This window comes from Phoca vitulina, unplaced genomic scaffold (assembly GCF_004348235.1).
Source record: "Phoca vitulina isolate PV1807 unplaced genomic scaffold, GSC_HSeal_1.0 scaffold6, whole genome shotgun sequence".
Classification (NCBI taxonomy): Eukaryota; Metazoa; Chordata; class Mammalia; order Carnivora; family Phocidae; genus Phoca; species Phoca vitulina.
In genome coordinates, this window is record NW_022589709.1 from 71,587,123 (window position 1) to 71,609,734 (window position 22,612).

The window sequence follows — 22,612 nt, forward strand, 5'->3', positions numbered from 1 at the left end:
ATTCTATCAACGTGGTGTTAAATATACTTCAATCCATCCACACATTTAAAGGGAAAAGCACAAATACAGTGGGAAAAAAAAAGATTAAAAAAAGAAAAGATGGCACCTGTCAGCTGGAACGAGGCAGAGGAATGCCTGCAGGAGAAGAGAAGAAACAACAAGCTCCTGCGGGCTTTTGACTAGCTGCAGCTTAGCTGTGTCCCCCCACCTTCCCCCCACCCCCGGAGGTGATCCCGGGACCCTCCTCCCGGGCCATCTTGAACCCGAACGCCTCTGTCTCCCTGTCCTTCTCTTCTTGAGCTGGGAGGTCCATCTTCTCCTGCCCTGGGACGTCGGAGTTCCTGGTTCTCAGGCCTTAGACGCTGGAACCCACACCAGAGGTTCCTCGGTTCGCAGGGCTGGGGACTCAGTTTGAATGATACCGGCCGCTTTCCTGGGCCTCCAGCTTGCACTTGGCAGATTGGGGGTCTTCTCGGCCTCCTTAACTAGGTGAACCCATTCCTGGAATCAGTCTCCTCTTAAACGTACAGTTGGCCCTTGAACGGCACAGGTTCGCTTATACATGGATTCCCCCCCCCCCCCCATAGTAGGTGAATGTATTTTATCTTCCTTTGATGTTTTAATGCGCTCTTTTCTCTACCTTACTGTGAGATACAGTATATAATACTTGTACAAAATATGTATTAATCAACTGTGTTATCAGTAAGGCTTCTGGTCAATAGTAGGCTATTAGTAGTTAAGTTTTAAGAGAGTCAAAGTTTTACGTGGATTTTTGTTTGCCCTCACGCCCGCCCCTGCTGTTCAAGGGTCAACCATATATATCCTATTGTTTCTGTTTCTCTGGAGAACTGTGGCTAGTACACTGATTCAAAACAACATTCATCTATTGTCATTATTTATTATCAAGCAGATCTGGCTGGTTTCTCTGCTTTGAGTCTCAAAAGGCCAGAATCAAGGTGTCAGCTGGGTACCTTCTCTCCCATAGCCTCCAGAGGAGAATCCATTTGCAGGCTCCCTCGTGTTGTTGCCAGAATTTAGTTCCTTAACAGCTGTAGCCCTGGGTCCCTGTGTCCTTGCTGGCTGTCAGCGGGGGCCTGCCTCCCTGAGCTCCGAGGGCCCACTCCTCGTGCTGAGGTGGAGCCTGTTACGTCTCAGAACCAGCAGTGGTGTCAGATCCTTCCCAGGCTGGGGCATCTCTCGGCCTCCTCTTCTGATCTTAAGGGCTCGTGGGATTACATTAGGCCTGTCTGATAATATAGGATAATCCTCCTATCGTAAAGCCAACTGATTAGCAGCCTTTATTCCATTGCAAAGCCCCTTTGTCAGGTTGGAGGGAGAGCCACGGACCCCAAAGTCCTGCCTCCCAGGACTTGGTCCATGTTCCCTTACAGAACGCGTGTAGCGGTTTATGCCGCCTCCAGCATTGTATGAGATTTCCCCTTTCCCCACTCTCCCCAGGCATCGGTCTTATCATTAAACTAATGAACATCACAGTAACAAACTTCACCTTCGATAGGTGAAAAGGCATCTCAGGGTTTCTTGAATTATGTTTCTTAGATTATGAATGAGGTGGGATTTCAGAGGGCATTTGGTGAGATGGTCCATCAATGCAGTGACGCAGAGATCCTTATGGACAGCGGGGCTGTCGTGGTGGCAGCGTAATGCGGCTGTTTCTCTGCCCTGCAGCTTGGCGTGGAGGAGGAGCAGCTGGGGACTGTAGCAGGAAGCCAGAGCAGAAGTGTAGCCACTGACTCAATCAGGAAGTGATCGCGATCCACGGTGAGTTCACCGGGACCATTGCTGGTGTGTGTTTGGACACAAACCGCAGAAACCCCTGTCTTTTTGTTTTAGTATCTTGTGCCAAATGTGCCATAACATACTTCACAGATTATTTATTTCTCACTTAAAAAAAAAAATGGTGCCAGATTCAGGTTGCTTTCAAAACAAAAAATGTGAGAACCAAAAAATTGAAACTGCTCGATGATGGTTGAAGAAAAACATATTGAGAAGCCAGAGCACAGCGGGGCTTCCTGATGGTCTGTCATAAACTTGGTAAGATAAATAAATTCACTGAAGCAAAGTCCTGTCTTTCATACATACAGTTAATTTCGTGAAAAAAAAATTGTGCTAGCATCTTGATAATTCACAGAGACTAGGAAACTACATATGGATTTGGATTTTATCTACATATGTAGTTAGGGAAGCTTTTGGCTCAGATGACCTGGATTAAGTAACATAAAGTGGATGACTAGAAAGCCCTTCCTTTGGCTTTGTTTGTATGGACAAAGGGAGTGGAAAACTTGGCCAAGGCTGTTATATTAAACTGTGCTGATAAATTATCTGAAATATCAGACCAAGGTTCCCCACATGGCAACAATATATATACTTTGCCTTTTAGCAACCCCACAGTCTGCATTATTGTAACTAATTCATGCACAGACTGTATTCATTTGACTCATTAATTTGACTTTACTTAGAAACTTAGAAAAAAGGTAACAGAAAAGTGTATACAACGATGGTTAATCTTGTGGGGGTGGGTAGTGACCATAAGGGGCATCTAGAATGCATGTAATGTTCTTTTTCCAGAACTGAGTACCAGTTATATATATATATATATATATATATATATATATATATATATATATATATTCAGTTTGTGAACCTGTGTACTTAAGCACTTATGATTTATGCACTTTCCTGAACATATAATTAAATAAAATACATTTTTAAAAAGAAGGGTGCATGGCGCTGGTGAGAGATTAAGTTTGAGAACATTTGTAAGGTGTGGCAAAATCTTTAAAATTACAAGTTGTCATAGAAAGCAGTTGCATCAATTCCAGAGGTTATAAAACTGTCGTCTGTGTGCCATATTCAAACCCAAAGATGTTTTGCCTATGGGTTTAGTGAAAAGTGAATTAATTGTGAACCATTAAAAATGGCAGTGATTTACATCAACATTTAGGTTATGGGTTTTCTTTGAAATGTTAGCAGCCCTTGTAACCCTGGGTTGTGTTGTCACATGGCGGTAATCTGCTAGAACAAAGGAAAAGCTGCCTCCTGGACACAAGACCAGAGCTTTCCACTTTGCCACAGTCTCCAGGATTCCCGGTGGTCTCTCTGACAAAATTTCTGACCCCTTTTGCCTGTAGGTCAATCTGGTTGAATGTGCAGTTACTGATATTTTGCCGGAAAATTGTAATGGGCCATATAGACCCGGATATTGTGTAGATTTTTTATGCGGAGGGAGATTTTGTTGACAACACGGTGATGTATGGATTTGGTCATTAAATGGTTAACTGCATCAGGGAGGATAGTGTGAGTGGAGAATCTGAGTCTCTAGATCTGTCTAATTTATGCTTTGTAGACACCGACAAGGCCTCATCACAGCTCACCGTCCCTATGTTCTGAAGACCGCTAGGTGCTGCTTTTGAACTAAAATCATAGGGATGAATTCCAAATGAACCCAATGCATATGTTTGGAACAGCCGTAAAAATAGATTTTCAGGTTGCAGCTGTGGTTCTCTTATTAATCACATCTCCAGTCGTGGGGATGTAAGGCTCACTTAAAAATGAAGTGAGGCAAGGCTTGGAATTGCTGTTTTGTGCGGGAGCAGTCCGGAGCTGCCTGCCCACACAGATGACTTAGAAGGGGCAAAGTGAACCTGGATGACTGTGGAAAGCGGGTCTCGGGGAAACCAGCTGCAGACCCCAGCCTTGCCCGTGGGAAGCAGGGAACCCAGGCACGCAACCTGAAAATACTTAGGGATCCTGCGTGTCAGCAACACCAGAAGAGCAGTTACAACCCCGGGGTGTGAGGATGACCACACACATGTTGGCCATCGCTGTTCTTGCCACGACTAAAGTTCCCCAAACAGTGTTTCTAGCTGATGTGTGAACAGGTTCCAGTTGCTGTCTCATTTACAGAGACGGTGGGTATTAGAATTTAGCAGATCCCCGCAGATGGGACCGGAAAGGTTCTCGAGTCCTGTGCGTCTCAGGATTTGTCTTCACCTGCTAGCTATTTTAGAGCTGGTGACATTTTCAGAAGGCCATCCATGTGGCATTGGTGTTCCTGTCCTGTCCTGCTTTTCAAATTCTGTGCATTTTATAGGTGTTCTTAGTTTTGGAGCATAGCTGGAGTTTTAGTTCTAGATTGGGCCTTCTCTCAGTGGTTCCAGGGATCACAGAATGGAAGCGGCCTGTAATACATGGGTGCAGAATCCCATCTAGCCATTTGGGCCCATTGTCTGAGAGTCCTCACTGAGAAGAACAGAAAAGAGGCTTCACCTAAATAAAACTCTTTTATTTATTTATTTATTTTTAAATTTTTTTTTTTTAAAGATTTTATTTATTTATTTATTTGAGAGAAAGAGAGAGAGACAGAGAAACAGCATGAGAGGGGAGAGGGTCAGAGGGAGAAGCAGGCTCCCCGCTGAGCCGGGAGCCCAATGTGGGACTTGATCCCAGGAATCCGGGATCATGACCTGAGCCGAAGGCAGTTGCTTAACCAACTGAGCCACCCAGGTGTCCCAGTTATCTATTTTTTTTTAAAGATTTTATTTATTCATTTAACATACAGAGAGAGAGTGCGCACAAGCGGGGGGAGTGGCAGAGGGAGAGGGAGAACAGACTCCCCACTGAGGAGGGAGCCCGACATGGGGCTTGATCCCAGGACCCTCGGATCATGACCTGAGCCGAAGGCAGACGCTTAACCAACTGAGCCACCCAGGCGCCCCACCTAAATAAAACTCTTACAACTGGGAGTTTTCACAGTGAGGCACTCACACTTGACACTCCTCAGGTCATTTATACACCAGTACCCAGAGAACCAAGTCACTTGCCTGTGGTCACAGGAGCAGTTATCAGCCGGAAGGAGACTAGAGCTCCAAACCTTGAAGTAAATTGGACTCCCTTTTACCAAGTAGAGTAGAGAACCAGAACAACCATCTAAATACTTTGGTCAAACGACTGACCATTTGGAGCGTGTCAACGAGATGACAAATATTTCTACAAAAAGTGAAGATTTCTATGTATAAAACTACAAATGTTTCCAAATAGCAGCATCTTTGGTGTCAAGTATTCCACAGCAGTTGCTCTTTTTTTCTTTTCTTTCTTTCTGTTTTCATGTCCGGGTTAAATGCCCATTCTTTGCGTTCACCTAGCGCCAAAAACATCCTACCTCCACCCCCAGTTAACAGTACTTCTGGCCTTGTATGAAAATGGTTCCTTTACTTGTCTGTGTCTCCACTAGGTTGTAAGCACCAAGGGCGTGTCGCACAGTGGTGTGCAGAGCTGAGTTGCAGCTACTCACAAAGACCAATTGTCAGGTTCTTGAAACTTTGCAAAAGCCAGTTCATAAGTTGGCAGCTTGAAATCAACCATGGGGAAGTATTTACACCACAGAAATGGGCAGAGGATACAAATCAGGGTTCCCTCCACCTCTGCCGAACCACTTTTCAACTTTTACCAGCCTCCCTCTGGGGTCAGAGACCTTATGCATAAGTGAAAGGGTGAATGAATGAAGTTGTTTCTCAGTTATTTTCCAGGGCTGATTTCCCATAATCCATTGAATGCTAGAAGGGGCATTGCACAGGACTCTCAGCAAAGTTCAAGGGAGAAACCGGAAGTCCTTGGGCTCTTGGGGACAAGGGCACCTGGAGTTAAATCCCCACTCTTTTATCAGCAGTTATGAACTGCAAGCACATTATCTTTATTCTCTGAGCCTCTGGAGTTTTTATCCTGTTCTATAAAAAAAGCATAATAATACAACTTACAGTGGTGTAATGAGGGTTAAAGATAATGTTGTATAAGGCACCAGCAGCTAAATCACCTCCCGAGACTCATAGCTTAATTATCATGCACATTTTCCTGCAGTCCCAAGACATTTCCCATCTCCTTAAAATATTCTAAGCACCTATGATCATCCAAAATTCCTTGTTTGGTTATTTATTATTATTTTTTGTTACTGTTATTGATTGTGAGTCTTTTGTCAAGACGGTAGCTCCAGTGTCTTGAGTGGTTCCTGACATACATAGTAACCCTCAGTAAATATTCCTTAAATGAATAAATGAGTAAACAGATGAATAAACGGTATTCTTATTTATTAGGTGATTGTCTACAGCAGGGGTCAGAAACTGCAGTCCACAGACCAAATTCAGACTGCCACCAGTTTTTGAAAAGTAAGTTTTATCGGGACATAGCCATGATCATTCACTGCTGAATTACTCTGGTGGCTTTTGCACTAAACGGCAAAGTTGATTAATTGCAGCAGAGACTATATGGCCTGTAAAGCCAAAAAGATGTGCTATCTGGCCATTTACAGTCAAAGAAAAAGGCACAACTTTGCTGACCTCTGATCTGTAAGATCATCTCTGAAAGGTACTAATTTAAAGCTCAGAAAATTGAGGAATGTTTCTCAGCATCGCTAAATATATTGGTGGTGACAGGGCGGGGAAATGGGTCTGAGGGCACTGAAGCATAATGTCCTAAGTAAGACCTAAGAGGAGGAAGGCATCAACCATCTCCCTACTCCAAGCAAAATATCTCAGCTCTCCCAAACAGATGCATATCTGTACTGTTTCAGCATATCTCAGTGGAGAGCTCTGAGTCTGGACGATGATTATATTTTTCCATAGGGTTTTTTTTTTTTTTTAATGCTGGTACCAAAGAAAAATACAGAGAACTTCCAAAAGAGAGGGTGAAGTTTGAGATGGCAGCAGCATTGCAAAAACATGCCGGCAGAGCTCCAAACTCTCATCATGACAGCAGTATCTAATTATTACACTACACTTTGAGAAACCTGATATTATGCAAACAAACTCCAGCTGCATTTTATGACAGCGCATACAATTTTTATTAAAAAAAAATTTTAAACCCTTTTTATATGGAAAAAATAATCCTTCTCTTACAGTATTTAGAATTAACCAAAGATACAGTATAATAGAGTCTAATAACTTAATTCAGTACAAATGTTGAAGCACATTGAAAGGCTCTTTGAGATAAAGGAAGAATTCTGTCCTTTGTATGTGTGACACAGAGGGCAGTATTTTCTGCTGCTTGCTGTTTGGTGGCAGTAGGAAGGCTGCGGAATCTGTTGTACTAGGGCGGCGGTGGTGGGGAGGGCCCTGCGTTCAGGGCAGGAATATATGATTTGAAAGTTGAGGCATAAGGAGTTAGCCAGGTAATGAAAGGTTGAAGTGTGTTCCAGGCAGTGGCAGTGGAGACCCACTTTGCTAAGGCTGGAGCACAGAAACAATGTGGAGGGAGGCCTGTGAAAATGCTACAAATAGAGACCAAGGCAGAGAGAGCTCATATTATTGAGCGCTGACTTTGTACCAGGCACTATTGTAAGTACCATGCATGTATTAACTCATTTAATCCACACAACCAACCTCTGAGGTGGGTACTATTATTATCCTTATTTTAGAGGTCAGGAAATTAGAGACAAAAAATAATGAAGAAAAAAACCCACCAAAACCTCGTCCAATGTCAGATAGCTAACGAGTGGCAGAGCTTGAGTTTCAACCCAGGAATCTGGCTTGGGAAATTACACTCTCAACCAATGGGGCTTGCTGAGGTTTGATTGTTGTGGTCCTTGAGAGCTTCCTTGTATATGACTCTCAGACGAATCTATGGACAAACGAGTAGAATTAATAAATAAATTTAGCAATATGACTGGATAAAAGCTCAGTATACATAATTAATTATGTTTTTCTACAGCCAAAAAAAGCAAATCAAAGACAAAAGTTAAAAAAGTAACCGTTGTCTGGGGCACCTGGGTGGCTCAGTCGTTAAGCATCTACCTTCGGCTCAGGTCATGGTCCCAGGATCCTGGGATCGAGCCCCGCATCGGGCTCCCTGCTTGGCTGGAAGCCTGCTTCACCCTCTCCCACTCCCCCTGCTTGTGTTCCCTCTCTTGCTGTGTCTCTCTCTGTCAAATAAATAAATAAAGTCTTTAAGAAAAAAAAACAAGGAAAGCATCCTTGGGAAAAAAAAAAAAAGTAACCATTGCCAAGCGCACTAAAGTTGCTTTCTGAGTTGTCAGGAAAGACAGAAAGAGCTAAGAATATGCTGGGTCCTCCCTGAGTCCATCCGAGCTGTTCCCCACGGGGATAACAGGGGGGATGGACAGAGAATGATTCTGAGATGTGCAGAAAGCTGAAGTGGTGCCTGGAGAGTAAAGAGAACTCGCCAGTGACCCCCGAAGCTAGCACCCTGGCTGTAGGGCACGGTGAGATCTTCCATAGCTTAGAAAATTGGTGGCTCAGCTCTAAAGCATAATGAAATATCTGGCATCTGCTAAGGCCCAGATTCTAGGCCTTGCTGAATGGAAAGCCTCAATTGCTTTCCTAGCACATTTGAACCAGTAGTGAGCTGAATCTAATGAAGATGGGAACAAAGCTAGACCCAAGTTAACTACAGACTGGATTCCTCATTCCCCCTTACTGGGAGCCTCTCAGGAGGGATATGGACTTTTTTAGGAATTGATATTGCTTCTGTTTCTCCTAACTTTTTTTTTTTTTTAAGATTTTATTTATTTATTTGAGAGAGAGAGAATGAGAGAGAGCGAGTACATGAGAGGGGGGAGGGTCAGAGAGAGAAGCAGACTCCCTGCTGAGCAGGGAGCCCGATGCAGGACTCGATCCAGGGACTCCAGGATCATGACCTGAGCCGAAGGCAGTCGCTTAACCAACTGAGCCACCCAGGCGCCCTGTTTCTCCTATCTTTTAAAACATAAAAAATTTGAGACATGTAATAGAACAATACGATTCAATCCATGGTCAAATAGGGAAAAAGGGCAATAGAATTAGACCCAGAAATAGATATAGTGTTGGCATTATCAAACTGGAACTTTAAAATAACTATGATGTATATGTTAAAGGATAAATTGATTAAAAAATAGAGGACCAGACATATTCAATAAGGGGCTATATATCCAAAATATACATAGAACTGATACAACTCAAGACCAGAAAAACCCAAACAATCCAATTTAAAAATTGGCAAAAGACACAAAGACATTTCTCCAAAGGCAACCAGATGGCCAACAGACACATGAAAAGATGCTCAGCATCACTCATCATCAGGGAAATGCAAATCAAAACCATATCACCTCACACCTGTCAGAACGGTTAAAATCAAGAACACAAGAGACAACAGGTTTTGGTGAGGATGCAGAGAAAAAAGAACCCTTGTGCACTGTTGGTAGGAACGCAAAACAGTGCAACCACTGTGGAGAACAGTATGAGGATTCTTCAGAAAATTAAAAATAGAGTTACCATATGAGCTGGTAATTGCACTACTGGGTATTCACCCAAAGAATATGAAAATGCTAATTTGAAAATATATATACACCCCTATGTTTATTGCAGCATTATTTACAATACCCAAATTATGGAAACAGCTCAAGTGTCCATCTGTAGATGAATGGATAAAGAAGATGTGGTATACATATATGTGTGTGTGTGGAGATATATATATATAATGGAATATTACTTTACCATAAAAAAAGAATGAAATCTTGCCATTTGCAATGACATGGATGGAGCTAGAGGGTATTATGCTAAGTGAAATACATCAGTCAGAGAAAGACAAATACCGTATGATTTCACTCATATGTGGAATTTAAGAAACAAAACAAAATAAAAAAGAGACAAACAAAAAACCAGACTCTTAACTATAGAGAACAAACTGATGGTTACCAGAGGGGAGGTAGGTGGGGGGATGGGTGAAATAGGTGAGGGTATTAAGAGCACACTTATTGTGATGAGCACTGAGTGATGTACAGAACTGTTGAATCACTATTTTGTATACCTGAAACTATATAACTGTATGTTAATTATGCTGGAATTAAAATTTTTAAAAATACCCTTAGAAAGAAATTTAGAGAATAAAACTCCATTTTATAAAAAAAAAAAAAAGGAGCAGAATTAAATACAGTGTTCATGAAGTAGATGGCTAAATATTATAAAGATGTAAATTCTCCCCAAATTGTTCTATAGATTCAACACAATAGCAAATCAAAATAGCAGCAGGCACCACAACAGACCAATAGTCCAATAGAATAGCATCCAAAAAAAGACCCACACATATGTAGACATGTAGCTTATGACAAAAAACTCTCAGACACTGATAGAGAAGGTGTAGTTTAGTTCAGCCTTTTAGTAAAACAGTTTAGCATTATCTAGGGAAGCTGAAGTTACATTTATTCTATGAAGTAGCAATTTCTACTTACAGGTTTATTTTTTATATTGCCAGATGTAGCAATATAAAAATACAGGATACAAATTAAATTTGTATTTCAGATAAAGAATAAATCTGTAGTATAGTTATGCTCCATACAATATTTGGGATATACTTACAGTAAAAAAAAAAAAAAAAAATACTGTTTATCTGAAACTTAAATTTACCTAGATGTCCTGCATCTTATCTGACAATTCTAAATGTAGTCCTCAGAAATGTGTGTACAGATACACCAGGAGGTATGGACAGGGATGTTCGTAGCATTTTTTGGAATCCCCAAAGCCTGGAAACAGTCCAATGTCTATCAGCAGTAGAATGGAAAAGTAAGTTGCAGTAGATTCACATGGTGGAATATAATGCCACAATGAAAAGACATGAACACTAGCTAGACACAAAAGTGTAAATGAATCTTATTAACATAATGCACAGCAAAAGAAACCGGAGACCATAAGCATCTGCTCTGTAATTTCATTTACAGACCCTTCAAAAAAAAAGGGGGGGGAAAGACAAAGTGGTGTTTAGGAAGGTATGCTTAGGTGGTAAATTACAAAGAGATTTTCATGGAGGTCAAGATAGTGGTTCCCTTTAAGTGGAAGGAGGTTATCTTTGAGAAGGCCTAATGGGGGTTTCTATAGTGCTGGCAGTATTCTAGTGTTTGTCCTGGATGGTGGGTAGTTCATTTTAGGCAGATTAAAACTAAGGAGCAAGAATGTAAAACCTACCTAGCTACCTCTTTCTGGAATAAGGGCTTTGTAGTCCTGCCCCTTCTCTATCCTGAAATAAAACACATAGGTAGTATAACTTATTTATACACATAATATTAACAATAACAAGAAGTTACAATGTCCTAAGTACAATATAAAGAAGAAATAAATGTAATTTATTATGAAACACTATGTGATGACATAAGGAAATAGTTGGATGCTTACCTTTGTATATTGAATCACCATGCATATGACAGAGAAATTGCAGTGGCGACTCAAATACCATCAGTATCTGCTTGAAAGCCGTTATTTTTCTGAAATGCGAACAGCTCTAGGTAAGTTCTGGAGAAAGTAAAAAAGTAAAAAAAAAAAAAATTGTCCCGATTTCCGTGGTAGTTGCATTGCTAGAAAATTGTTTTATATCAAAACAGTGCAAAAATAAAAACCTTTAAATTTACGTGGAAAAAAGCTTCTGCATTAAGATAATTATAAATGAATTTCTCAGCTATAGGATTATCCTTTGGGAAGATGAGAAACCATGCAGATCTTGGGAGAATTCTTCCGAATGCTGAATGGTTGAAGTTGGCTGGATGTCTAGCATCCCCAGCCTCCCCAGATGCAAGGGGTGACCCCCTATCAGTGTGTAACTGAAACACCCACACAAATTTCCAGACAAGCTGTAAAGAGCTATATCACCTCTGTTCAGAACTACTGGCCCAAGTCTTTGATACCGCGTTGGTGTCAAGGCCACCAGGTTGCTGCAGAATTAGACTCTGAAGTTTCTCTAAACAGCTTTGGTTGATTTCATTTCTGAAAAAAAATCATGAAACAACAGCAAAACACACACAAATACACTATGAAGTAAATAACCATCTGGAGCTTAATCTGGTGGCCTTAGCATTCACGTAGAGAACTCAACCCTCATTATGCATTTCAACTTTTTTAATGCCAAAAAAAGAGGAGAGATGGAGACACAGATTGTACTGAACGGTAGGTAAGGTCAAGACCATTTGTGTAGGGCACTCAAGGAAATGACACAGGCCACCCAGGGCCACCTCGAACCAGCCACTGCCTGGGCAGACTTCTCCTCTTCGACATTCTTGTCAGAGTCTCAGTTGGTTCTCACATTTCTTCTGGAGGCAGCAGTCTTCAGGGTCAACCACCATCCAACTACCAGTGGGTAAGAGGTTCCACCTCCTTATGGGCGTCCTGAAGGCTTCTCACATGAAAGAGAGAGGGGAAGCATGATGGGCTCTAGATCGGGCCTGTAGCCTCCAAGGAGGCCTTTAAAATTTCTCCTAAGAAATGTTATCAGTGTTTAATCCTTTGGAAAGTTTGTTACTTATTTTGCAGACGCTCTGTGTTGGAATTTGCAGCCTCTGACTGTAATAACCAATACACGTGGCCCTTAAACAATGTGGGCGTTAGGGCTCCAATCCCCAGAGCAGTTGAAAATCTACATATAACTTTTTACTCCCCCAAAACTTAATCACTGATAGCTTGTACAGTTGACAAGGCTTGCTGACAACATAAACAGCCAATTAATACATACTTTGTAAGTCGTATGTATTATATACTGTATTCTTACAATAAAGGCAGATGGAGAGAAGAAAATGTTATTTAAGAAAATCGTGAGGAAGAGAAAATACATTTACAGTACTGTACTGTATTTATAAAAAAAAACTTCTGCAAATAAGTGGACCTGCATAGTTCAAACCCATTGTAGAAGGGTCACCTGTAGTTAAAAGTATGCTTGATTTGAGGAGAGTGGGTCCTGAGAGGTTGTGGTATCTGGTGGAGGAGGAGGGTGGGAGGAATGGAGATGGGAAAAGAAATGGAGTTATTTCCTAGCATGTGAGCTTCTGGTTTATTTTTGAGATCCAAGGTTTCTCTGTTGGATTCTAAGTGCTTGGAAGAAATTTTGCTTTTTCTTCCTTTGGATAGAATGAGTTCAGGTCTCAGAGGTTCTGTCTCATATTTCTAAGTAAAACAAAATGTTACCTTTACCAAATGCTTTCTGAAATTTCTTAGATCCTGTACAGGTTGCAATTATATACCGGATTGTCAGCTTGCTGCTTGTGGTGTCTGCTCCATCTTAGCAGCCCCCTTGCTAGCTGTATACAATTTGTTGAATACACAAACTAATAAACAGTATGACCTTCAGGCATTGCAAAGACTGGGAGTACATCCATTTGGCCATTGAAGGCCAAAGTATAATTTCTGAGATTGCCATGTAAGGACAATTAAAAACAGAAATTTGCATTTTATTATTCCTTTTCTAGTCAGTAATGTGAAGAATAACATCATCCTTCCATCCCATAGATTTTTAATGAGCATCTATTATGTGTCAGGTATTGTACCGGGCCCTGAGAATATGAGATGAAAAAGACTGAGTCCCTTTTCTCCCCATGGAGCCTGTAGTCCAGTGAATGTTTGGTGTAGGATGCAAAAACCTGTCTTTATATTTCTTTTGTACAATGATTTTAAAAATGGATGGCCAGTCCCCAGGTCATGTGGACTTCCACCTATTTTGTTGATCTACAAGCTGAGTCTTTTGAGGTAGCCCTTATTAAGAACTAGGAGGAAGTAGATCTATAAGCTGTTTACTGCATGCATCTTTTAACCTGGCTCAACCCCAAATCCAGGTCTCCCTCAGTCTCCCACCTCAGTTTTATATGTGCTGACCTGACAAGTAACATATTTTTCCATTATCGGATGTTCATATCTCAATCTCTCTTTGCCTCTTGTTGCCCACCTTTCACTGGCAAGCATAAACCCACCTAGAAGAAAGGATTTGAAGGGGGATGGCTTTAAAATACAAATAATCCCCAAGGGAGATAACTACTTTCATGATCAATGAGCACTGATATCCTTGTGACCACGTTAGTCCCCAAACCTTGAAATAATGTTTCACTGCTTTGCTGACACCTGGACATTGAATCATGGACCTTTAGAGTTGGGGGAACTTCAGGGTCATAGGGACAACAGAGTGGTCTGAGGACCACCTATATCCCAATCCCTGGGGGAGTTTGTCACAGATAAAGCTATCGGCATCCGATTCCAACAGTCTGCATTTTGTAGACGCCCCCAGGAGATCTTTAGAGAGCTTTCCCTTTATGAGTGGGAGTGCTGAAGTGACTTCTCACACAGCAAGTTAGTTGTAGAGGCTGAACAAGAGTCAGCGTGTCTGAACCCCAGCCTGGGGCTCTTTTTTTAGTGCCAGGGCATGTGGCAGTGAAGTGCCAAAGTAAAACATATCAAGTTCTTCCGCCTTCCCTAAACCCCTTCCTCTCTTTTTGTCTTAAGGTAGAATAAGCAGTGATTATAAAGGATAAGAGGAACTCTATCCTTTTTCCTAGTGTGTGCCAAATACTTTTTCTCTGATGAAGTCCATATGAAATTTGAATTCTACATATTCCTTCCCAGACAAGAGGCCACCCTGTGCTCCACATCTCTTCCGGTCTCTATGCTGGAATCGAAGGATATCTTTGGGTTCCGCCTCTGCCATAATCTGAATAGGGCAGTTACTGGCTGTGGGTTGTTTATGAGTGAAGACTTCCCAGATAGGCTGTGGCCTCTCCTGTCTTCTCTTGCCTCTGTCCACATCAGCCCATGAATGTGACTTGCAGTGGAAATAGATGGCAACCAAGGCTGATACCTTTTCTTCCACAGTCCCATTTCCATGCCTCATAGAGACAGATACTGGCTGGGAACCAAACTATTACAAAAATAGAACCTTACGCCTAAAAGATCAAAAGCTACCAGAACTTGGAGTAATTATAAGAATTCATAGAGCTAAGGCACTTTGACAAAGAGACAAGGTCTACTATAAAAAGAAAAAAAAATGGCCTTGCAGTGAGAATGAGGAGTGCTAAGGTCAACAGAAGCTCTAGTACTCACTAATTCCATGTGTCACTACTGAGACAGTCGAACCCTTCACAGCCCTGCCGCCATGGGATTCATGGAGGTGCTCTCTCAAAGAGCCTGTCTGAAGAGAAATGAACTATCTACTTGCAGGGCTGGGGCTGCTCAGGGCATGAGGAGCTCTCCCTACTGGCAATTGTTATGTGTCCCCAGGGACGGGGATCTAATGGAGGCAGGGGATAAAATACATTGTCGACTTGCTCATGGTTGGGGGATTGGTATAACTTTTGTATAAGGGCATTTATTTTATTCCAGGATGGAACTAGATTCCTATTTTAATACATTTAATAATAAGCCATGCTAGGCTAATTGTATATCTTGTAGAAATGCTGGAAATGGATTCATGTTGCTAAGACATACTGATTATTGTGTTTTTTTTTTCCTTTTGGTAAAGGACAGTAGCCTTTCATGTCTTAATTAGATTAACTACAGTAATCATCATCATTGTTAACATTTATTTAGCACTTACCAGGTGTAAGAAGTACTTTACTTTGATTATCTAATTTGATCCTCATAACCATTGTATGAGGAGAATGGAATAATTATCCTCATTTTACAGAGGAGAAAAGTGAGGCACAAAATTGTTAATTCACCAAATTTACATATCCAGTAAGTGCAAAAGTTGGGAATCCAACTCAGGTAATCAGAGTCTGAGACCCATGTTCTTAATCTACTACTCATTATTGCTTCCCCAAATCTACTGTTAATGTGTGCAAAATAGTGGTGGGTTGAATTTTGTTCACTCGATGTTCTTCATTTGTGCATTCATTCATTCATTCATTCAGTAAGCATTATATAAGTACCAATTCAACGTGAGACCTTGGGCATTGTTACAAAGGTGAATAGAACAGTTTCTGCCCTCAAGGATCTCACTTGGTTTTTTGAGATTTTTTTTTTAAAGATTTTATTTATTTATTTGACAGAGACAGTGAGAGAGAGCACAAGCAGGGTAAGCAGGAGAGGGAGAAGCAGGCTCCCAGCCGAGCAGGGAGCCCGACGTGAGGTTTGATCCCAGGACTCTGGGATCATGACCTGAGCCAGAGGCTGACGCTTAACAACTGAGCTACCCAGGTGTCCCAGGGATCTCACTTTGTGAGAAGAAGACACGCATCAAAATAGATTATTATAAGTGGAATGTGATACTATAATAAACGTACTTATAAGGTGTTTGGTGAGGTTGGAGAGAGAGTCAGGGAAGGCATCCTGAAGGAAGCCATTTTCAATCTAGATTCTGAAGATGAGGAGTTTGCTGAGGAGAGTTGGGGTGGGGGGGGCGGGGAGAAGCAGCCCGGGCAAGGAGAAGGTTCATCAAGCATCATTGTACACAAGTAATGTGTTTCCTACTCTCCAAGAGATAAAAATCAAGGGTGGAAGTTGCATCAGCAAGTAAAGAATAAAAAGTATGTTCACAGGATGACACAAACAAAACTCTCTGGAAGTGTAGGGGGAAGGAGAGCTTATTTCCAACTCTGAGAGAAGGAGAGAGAAGCTGGAGAATTTTCCATGAGGACTGATTTGAATTCAGCTTAGAAAGATGAGAAGTTTTTCTTGAAATACAGGAGTAGAGGAGTGAAAGCAGCTGGGCTATTTAGGGAACAAACAATCTGGTCTAAATGGAGTGGAGGCGCGTGGAGTTTGGTAAGGAGAATAGAGGGGCATGGTGCCGATGCTTGGGAGACCTGCAATGCCACGTGAAGAGTTTTAGAAGAGCATTGATGAAGTGTGGGCCCTTTTTTCAAGCTAGGTACTGCTAGGGAAGCTAGAGTTTATCCTAGATCACTCATTACTAACCCTGCTTTTAGCTACAGAACCTTCCTTTCAAGCAGTCTTAGAGAAAGCCCTAAGTATAGAAGAGTTAAGAATGGGGCCTCTCTGGTTGGCTTGGGCTGAAGGGGCTCAGGCTCCAGATTGCTTCAGCATCCACCTCGGGTTCTATGCAACACAACTGAAAATCGTCCTATAAATGAGAGGTCTGAGCCTGGAGAATAGCCCCATTCCTAGGCCGAAGTCTTAGACCACCTTCAGGCACACTAGTGTCGTTTCTGGCAAAAAGGCAACACCACTCATGGGTTTGGCCATTGGTACTGATCTGATTAGTACAGAAAACAACCACTCACAGCTGATCAGTGATCGGGGAAGCTGGAAGTCCATCCACATAGATATCCACATGGCTGAAATGAGGCACTTGCACACAGCTGTTCGCTGCTTAGAGCATTCCTGTCTTGAGTCTGTCTCTTACTAAATGGAATCCTGGGGGCTTGAAGGAGTTAACACAACTTCAGAATTACCTCTCCCTTTCCCACAGAGTAACTTGTCCACTGGGAGAATCTGGCTGCATGCTGAGGATTCATTGCCAGAAAGTGAAATGACAGACTTCACTGGATCTCTGCACCTGGATACCCTCGGGAGAAAGGAGTGAGGGAAGGGATATTTCATTTTCAGAGTTTCCAAAAGCATATCCCAACAGATCAGGCTGCAAGGAGAAACAATGATCCCTGAAAGAAATAAGCCAGAAGAGGCCCATGACTGTCAAAGAGAAGGACCCCCAAGAGAGTGGGTCAGATAAAATACAGGATACCAAGTTAAACTTGCATTTCTGATAAACAACAAAAAACTTTTTAGTATCAGTGTGTCTCAAATGTTGCATGGGACATACTTATATTAAGATAATCTTTTGTTGGACATTCCAGTTTAGCTGGGTGTTCTATATTTCTGTTTGCTACATCTGTCAACCCTACACTCGAGCTGCCTCCCCCACGGAGATGTTCCTCCCTCTCTATCCATCCTTGAGGAGAACTATAGCCCAGTTTTTGGTCCAGGGGCTCACTCCAAACCCCATAAACATGAGCTCAAGCTTCTCCACACCACAACGGCAGATGGCTCGTCCAGCCAAGGGAAAGGGGCTGCACCCTCCAGAGCCTCCATGCTGCCCCTAGCTTATCCCTTTTGAAGTCCTGGTGGATTGGTCAGAGGCCAGCAAGGGGGGGTTCACAGGGTACGGGATTATAGAGCCTGCTGCCTGATGAATAAATGTTTACAATAACCACATTCCCTCCTTGACTAACTGGGGAGTTTCCATCAGAGCTGCACTGCCATTAGGCAAGCTGTTTGCTTTTTTGTTAGAACTAAGTTATTGGTGCATTGCTGCTGCAAACAGAAAACATCTGTGGAGAGCCCACAAACAGGAAACTTTGGAGGGGAAAAGCTCACACTGCCTGCTGACCCCCTTTATGCATGTTTGAAAAGGAAGAATGTAAGTTAAATCAACAACCTTAAGTGCAAGTATAAGCTAGGATCAGAGCGTGACAAAGACTGAGTGGCATTGAGCAGGGTTTTGTGCCATGATTCCTTTTTTTCTCTAGGCGGGCACATTGGAGAGAGGGTTAGTTCCTTCTGCTAGCTCTAATTCCCCAGGGAAGGTGTTAGCTGCCAAAATAATCTTCCTGTTGTACCTGATATTCCGGTGCAGCTACAGGAGAGGGATGCCATTGTAAATTATAGATGGTCTGTTTCAGTGGAGCTTCCAAACACATATCATTCTGAGTTCACTGCCAACTAGAGTAAAGAAGGAAAAAGAATATGCATGACAAGTTTCCCACGGAGGAAGCCTTTGACCTTCACATGTATAGGTGATGGGGATGACTTTCAGTGTTCTGCTTTCCTCTGTGCTAGAAGGTTGAGAAATTTTTTAAGAATTCCTGTATAGTGGCCTAGAAACAATAAGGTCCAGGAACAGAAGAGATATGGCTAGAGAAGGGGAAGCAGGTAAAAAAATTTACTCTCTATCTTTTCCCTGAGAGAAGAAAGAGGAGGAGGTGGAGGAGGCAGGAGATGGAGCAGGAGGGAAGGGAGAACGGGAAAAGCAGAGAGAGACACACACACACAGCCCCATTCTTTGGTTCAGAGCCAGCTTGCATACTTCTCAGGATTTATGTGCCTAGGGGGCTATATAACTCATCCAGAGGACCTGGCTCTCCGTGATTTCTTTAATGACCTAGATTAAGGAAAAAGCTAATTCAACTTGATTAAAATTACCAATGGAATATAAAGGTTAGAAACAAGAGTAACCCCCAAGTAATCTTAGGAATGTGTCCCAGATAGGTGGTGAGGATAATCTGAGGTTATGGCTTCTGCTTGGCAGTGGAATAGAAAAAAGAAAGAAAAAAATGGAAATGAACAGTTAGCACTGAAACAATAGTAAAACAAGGAACAAATGGCAATGAGTGCTTACTTATCAATAATTACTTTAAGTGTAAATGGATTAAATGCTCCGATAAAGACATAGGGTGACTGAATGGATAAAAAAGCAAGACTCATCTATATGCTGCCTACAAGAGATTGATTTTGGACCTAAAGACACATGCAGACTGAAAATGAAAGGATGGGGCGATGCCTGGGCAGCTCAGTCGGTTAAGCATCCAACTCTTGATTTCAGCTCAGGTCATGATTTCAGGGTCATGAGTTTGAGCCCCATGCTCAGCAGGGAGTCTGCTGGAGATTCTCTCTCTCCCTCTCCCTCTACCCCTACCCCCACTCTCTCTTTCTCTCTCTCTAATAAATAAATTAAAAAAAAAAAAGAAAGTGAAGGGATGGAAAAACATTTACCATGCAAATGGAAGTAAAAAGAAAGCTGGGAAAGCAATACTTATATCAGACATAATAGACTTTAAAACAAAGACCATAGCAAGAGACAAAGAAGGACCCTACATATTGATAAAGGGAACAACCCAATAGGAGGATATACCAATTGTAATTATCTATGCACCCAACATGAGGGCACCTGAATGCATAAAGCAATTATTAACAGACATAAAGGAAGAAATTGACAGTAATACAAAGTAGTAGAGGACTTTAACACTCCACTTACATCAATGATAAATCATTGAGACAGAAAATCAGCAAGGAAAGAGTTGCTCTGAATGACACATCAGACCAGTGGACCTAACAAATATATATAGAATATTCCACCTCAAAACAGCAGAATACACATTATTTTCAAGTGCACATGGAATATTCTCCAGGATAGATCACACGTTAGTCCACAAAACAAGTCTTGGTAAATTAAAAAATATTGAAATTCTGAAATTATATCATGCATTTTTTTTTTTAAAGATTTTAATATTTATTTGACAGTTTTTTTTTTAAAGATTTTAATATTTATTTGACAGAGAGAGACACAGTGAGAGAGGGAACACAAGCAAGGGGGAGTGGGAGAGGGAGAAGCAGGCTTCCCGCGGAGCAGAGAGCCCGATATGGGACTCGATCCCAGGACCCTGGGACCATGACCTGAGCCGAAGGCAGCCGCTTAACAACTGAGCCACCCAGGCGCCCACATTTTTTTTTTTTTACCACAATGGTATGAAACTAGAAATCAATCACAAGAAAAAATCTAGAAAGCACACAAATACATGGAGGCTAAATAACATGCTACTAAACAATGAGTGGGTCAACCAAGAAGTCAAAGAGGAAATAAAAAAATACATGGAGACAAATGAAAATGAAAACACAACAGTCCCACACTGGGCTGCAGCAGAAGCTGTTCTCAGAGGGAGGTTTACAGCAATCCAGGCCTACCTCAAGAAGCAAGAAAATCTCAAATGACCCAACCTTACACCTAGAGGAGCTTAGAAAAAGAAGAACAAACAAAGCCCAAAGCCAGTGGAAGGAAGGAAACCATAAAGATTAGAGCAGAAATAAATGAAGAAGAAGAAGAAGAAAAAAAAAAAAAAGACAGTGGACTGTTAGCAATTCTGGTAGAAGGAACAAAGGGTGAGATTTAGCCAAGGCATATTCCATGTTCCTGCCATATCATTTGATTGATTAACCTGTGATTTGCAAAAGTCAGTTCATTAGAGTCCCCTGAGGAATATGTTAAGAAAAGGAAAGAAAAGAGCAATAATTCAGGGCTCCACTCTCAGGTTGCAGTTGTGAAGGTAAATCTGGTGCAAGCAATCCAGCAGGCCTACTTCAAGAAACCGTATTTACTGTGTGGCTGGCTAATTTTTGTCTCCAGGTTATCACGGAAGGCACTCTTCCTGGCTCCTGGCTCAAAGGAAAAAGAACCAATATGGTGTTTAGAAGTAGGAGTTTGGAGGGTGCCTGGTGGCTCAGTCGGTTAAGTGTCTGACTTCCGCTCAGGTCATGACCTCAGAGTCCTGGGATCCGAGTCCCACACTGGGCTCCCGGCTCAGTGGGAAGTCTGCTTGTCCCTCTGCCCCTCCCCTCAGCTTGTACTCTCTCTCAAATCAATAAATAAAATCTTTGAACAAACCGAAAAGAGTAGGAGCTTGGCAGTCAGCCAAATTTCAGCTCCACTTCCAGAGTCTGACTTGTTCGATGGCATCTCCAGTAGTTACCCTCATCACCCCTCAGTCTGCTCATCTGTAAACTTGGGATATTATTAACATATGCTACAGTACAAGTCTCCTCAGGGGATTACAAGGATAAAATGAGATGCCGCATGAAAGGATTCAGCAGCGTCCTCAGCCAAACAGATGTGAGCTGCTGCCCTCGCTGTTACCACTACTGTTACCATCACCAGGACTGCCACTGTCAGTAATAATTTGTCCTTTGACTACGGGCATGGGGTGTGCCAGGCAGCGAGCTTGCAATTTTTAATTTAATTTAATTTAATAATTTAATTTTATGTTATTCTCATAATCAATGTATGGGGAAGGTTATTCTTCCCATCCTACATATGAATGAACAGAGGTTATATACCCTGATTCACATCATTCAGTAGGACTGAGAAGAGCTGTAACTCCCCTGTTGGTGGGAATGTACAAGGGTGCAGCTGCTGTGGGAAAACAGAAGTTCCTCAAAAAATTAAAAATAGGACTGCCAGGAGTGGGGTTACTGTCATATGATAGATCTATTTCTAATTTTTTGAGGGACCTCCATACTGTTTTCCACAGTGGATGTACTGATAGTGCACAAGAGTTCCCCTTTCTCCACATCCTCGCCAACGTTTGTTATTTCTTGTCTTTTTGCTGATAGCCATTCTACCAGGCATGAGGTGCTATCTCACTGTGGTTTGGATTTGGATCTCCCTGATAGCCAGTGGTGTTGAGCACCCTCTCATGTACCTGTTGGCCATTTGTATGTCTTTGGAAAAATGTCTGTTCACTTCCTTTACCCATTTTTAAATCAAATTCTTTTTTTTTTTTTTGCCATTGAGTTGCATGAACCCATTTTTTTTAGTCTCTTGCCAGAATGATGATGGGTACAACAACATCAGTGTTTTAAATGAAAGAAACTTCCATAATTTCTTATGAGATTTAGCATCATTTCATGTTTTTATTGGTCAGTTGTATTTCTTCTGACTTGGCTGTTCATTTTTTCTTCTATGTTGTTGCCTTTTACTGATTTATATGTATTTTTTTTTATTTTGGTATTTTCTGTATTTCTTCAGGTCTTTCACTGCTTTTAATTTTTATTTTATTTTATTTTATTTATTTTATTTATTTTTTTTTTAAAGGTTTTATTTATTTATTTGACAGAGAGAGAGACACAGCGAGAGAGGGAACACAAGCAGGGGGAATGGGAGAGGGAGACGCAGGCTCCCCGCGGAACAGGGAGCCCGAGGCGGGGCTCGATCCCAGGACCCTGGGATCATGACCCAAGCCGAAGGTAGACACTTAATGACTGAGCCACCCAGGCACCCCTATTTTATTTTAATTAAATTCAATTAGCCAACATATAGTACATCATTATTTTCAGATGTAGAGTTCAATTATTCATCA

The 22,612-nt window shown here is 41.7% G+C and overlaps 1 long non-coding RNA gene across 1 annotated transcript in view; it reads left to right on the forward strand.

Moving 5' to 3' along the window:
- The first annotated feature begins 1,638 nt into the window (after positions 1 to 1,638).
- Positions 1,639 to 22,612, forward strand: part of LOC116632448 — a 193,580-nt gene continuing 172,606 nt past the window's right edge. Inside the window, exon 1 of the long non-coding RNA XR_004299413.1 lies at positions 1,639 to 1,779. This is a non-coding gene — a long non-coding RNA (uncharacterized LOC116632448). The remainder of the gene's footprint in view (positions 1,780 to 22,612) is intronic.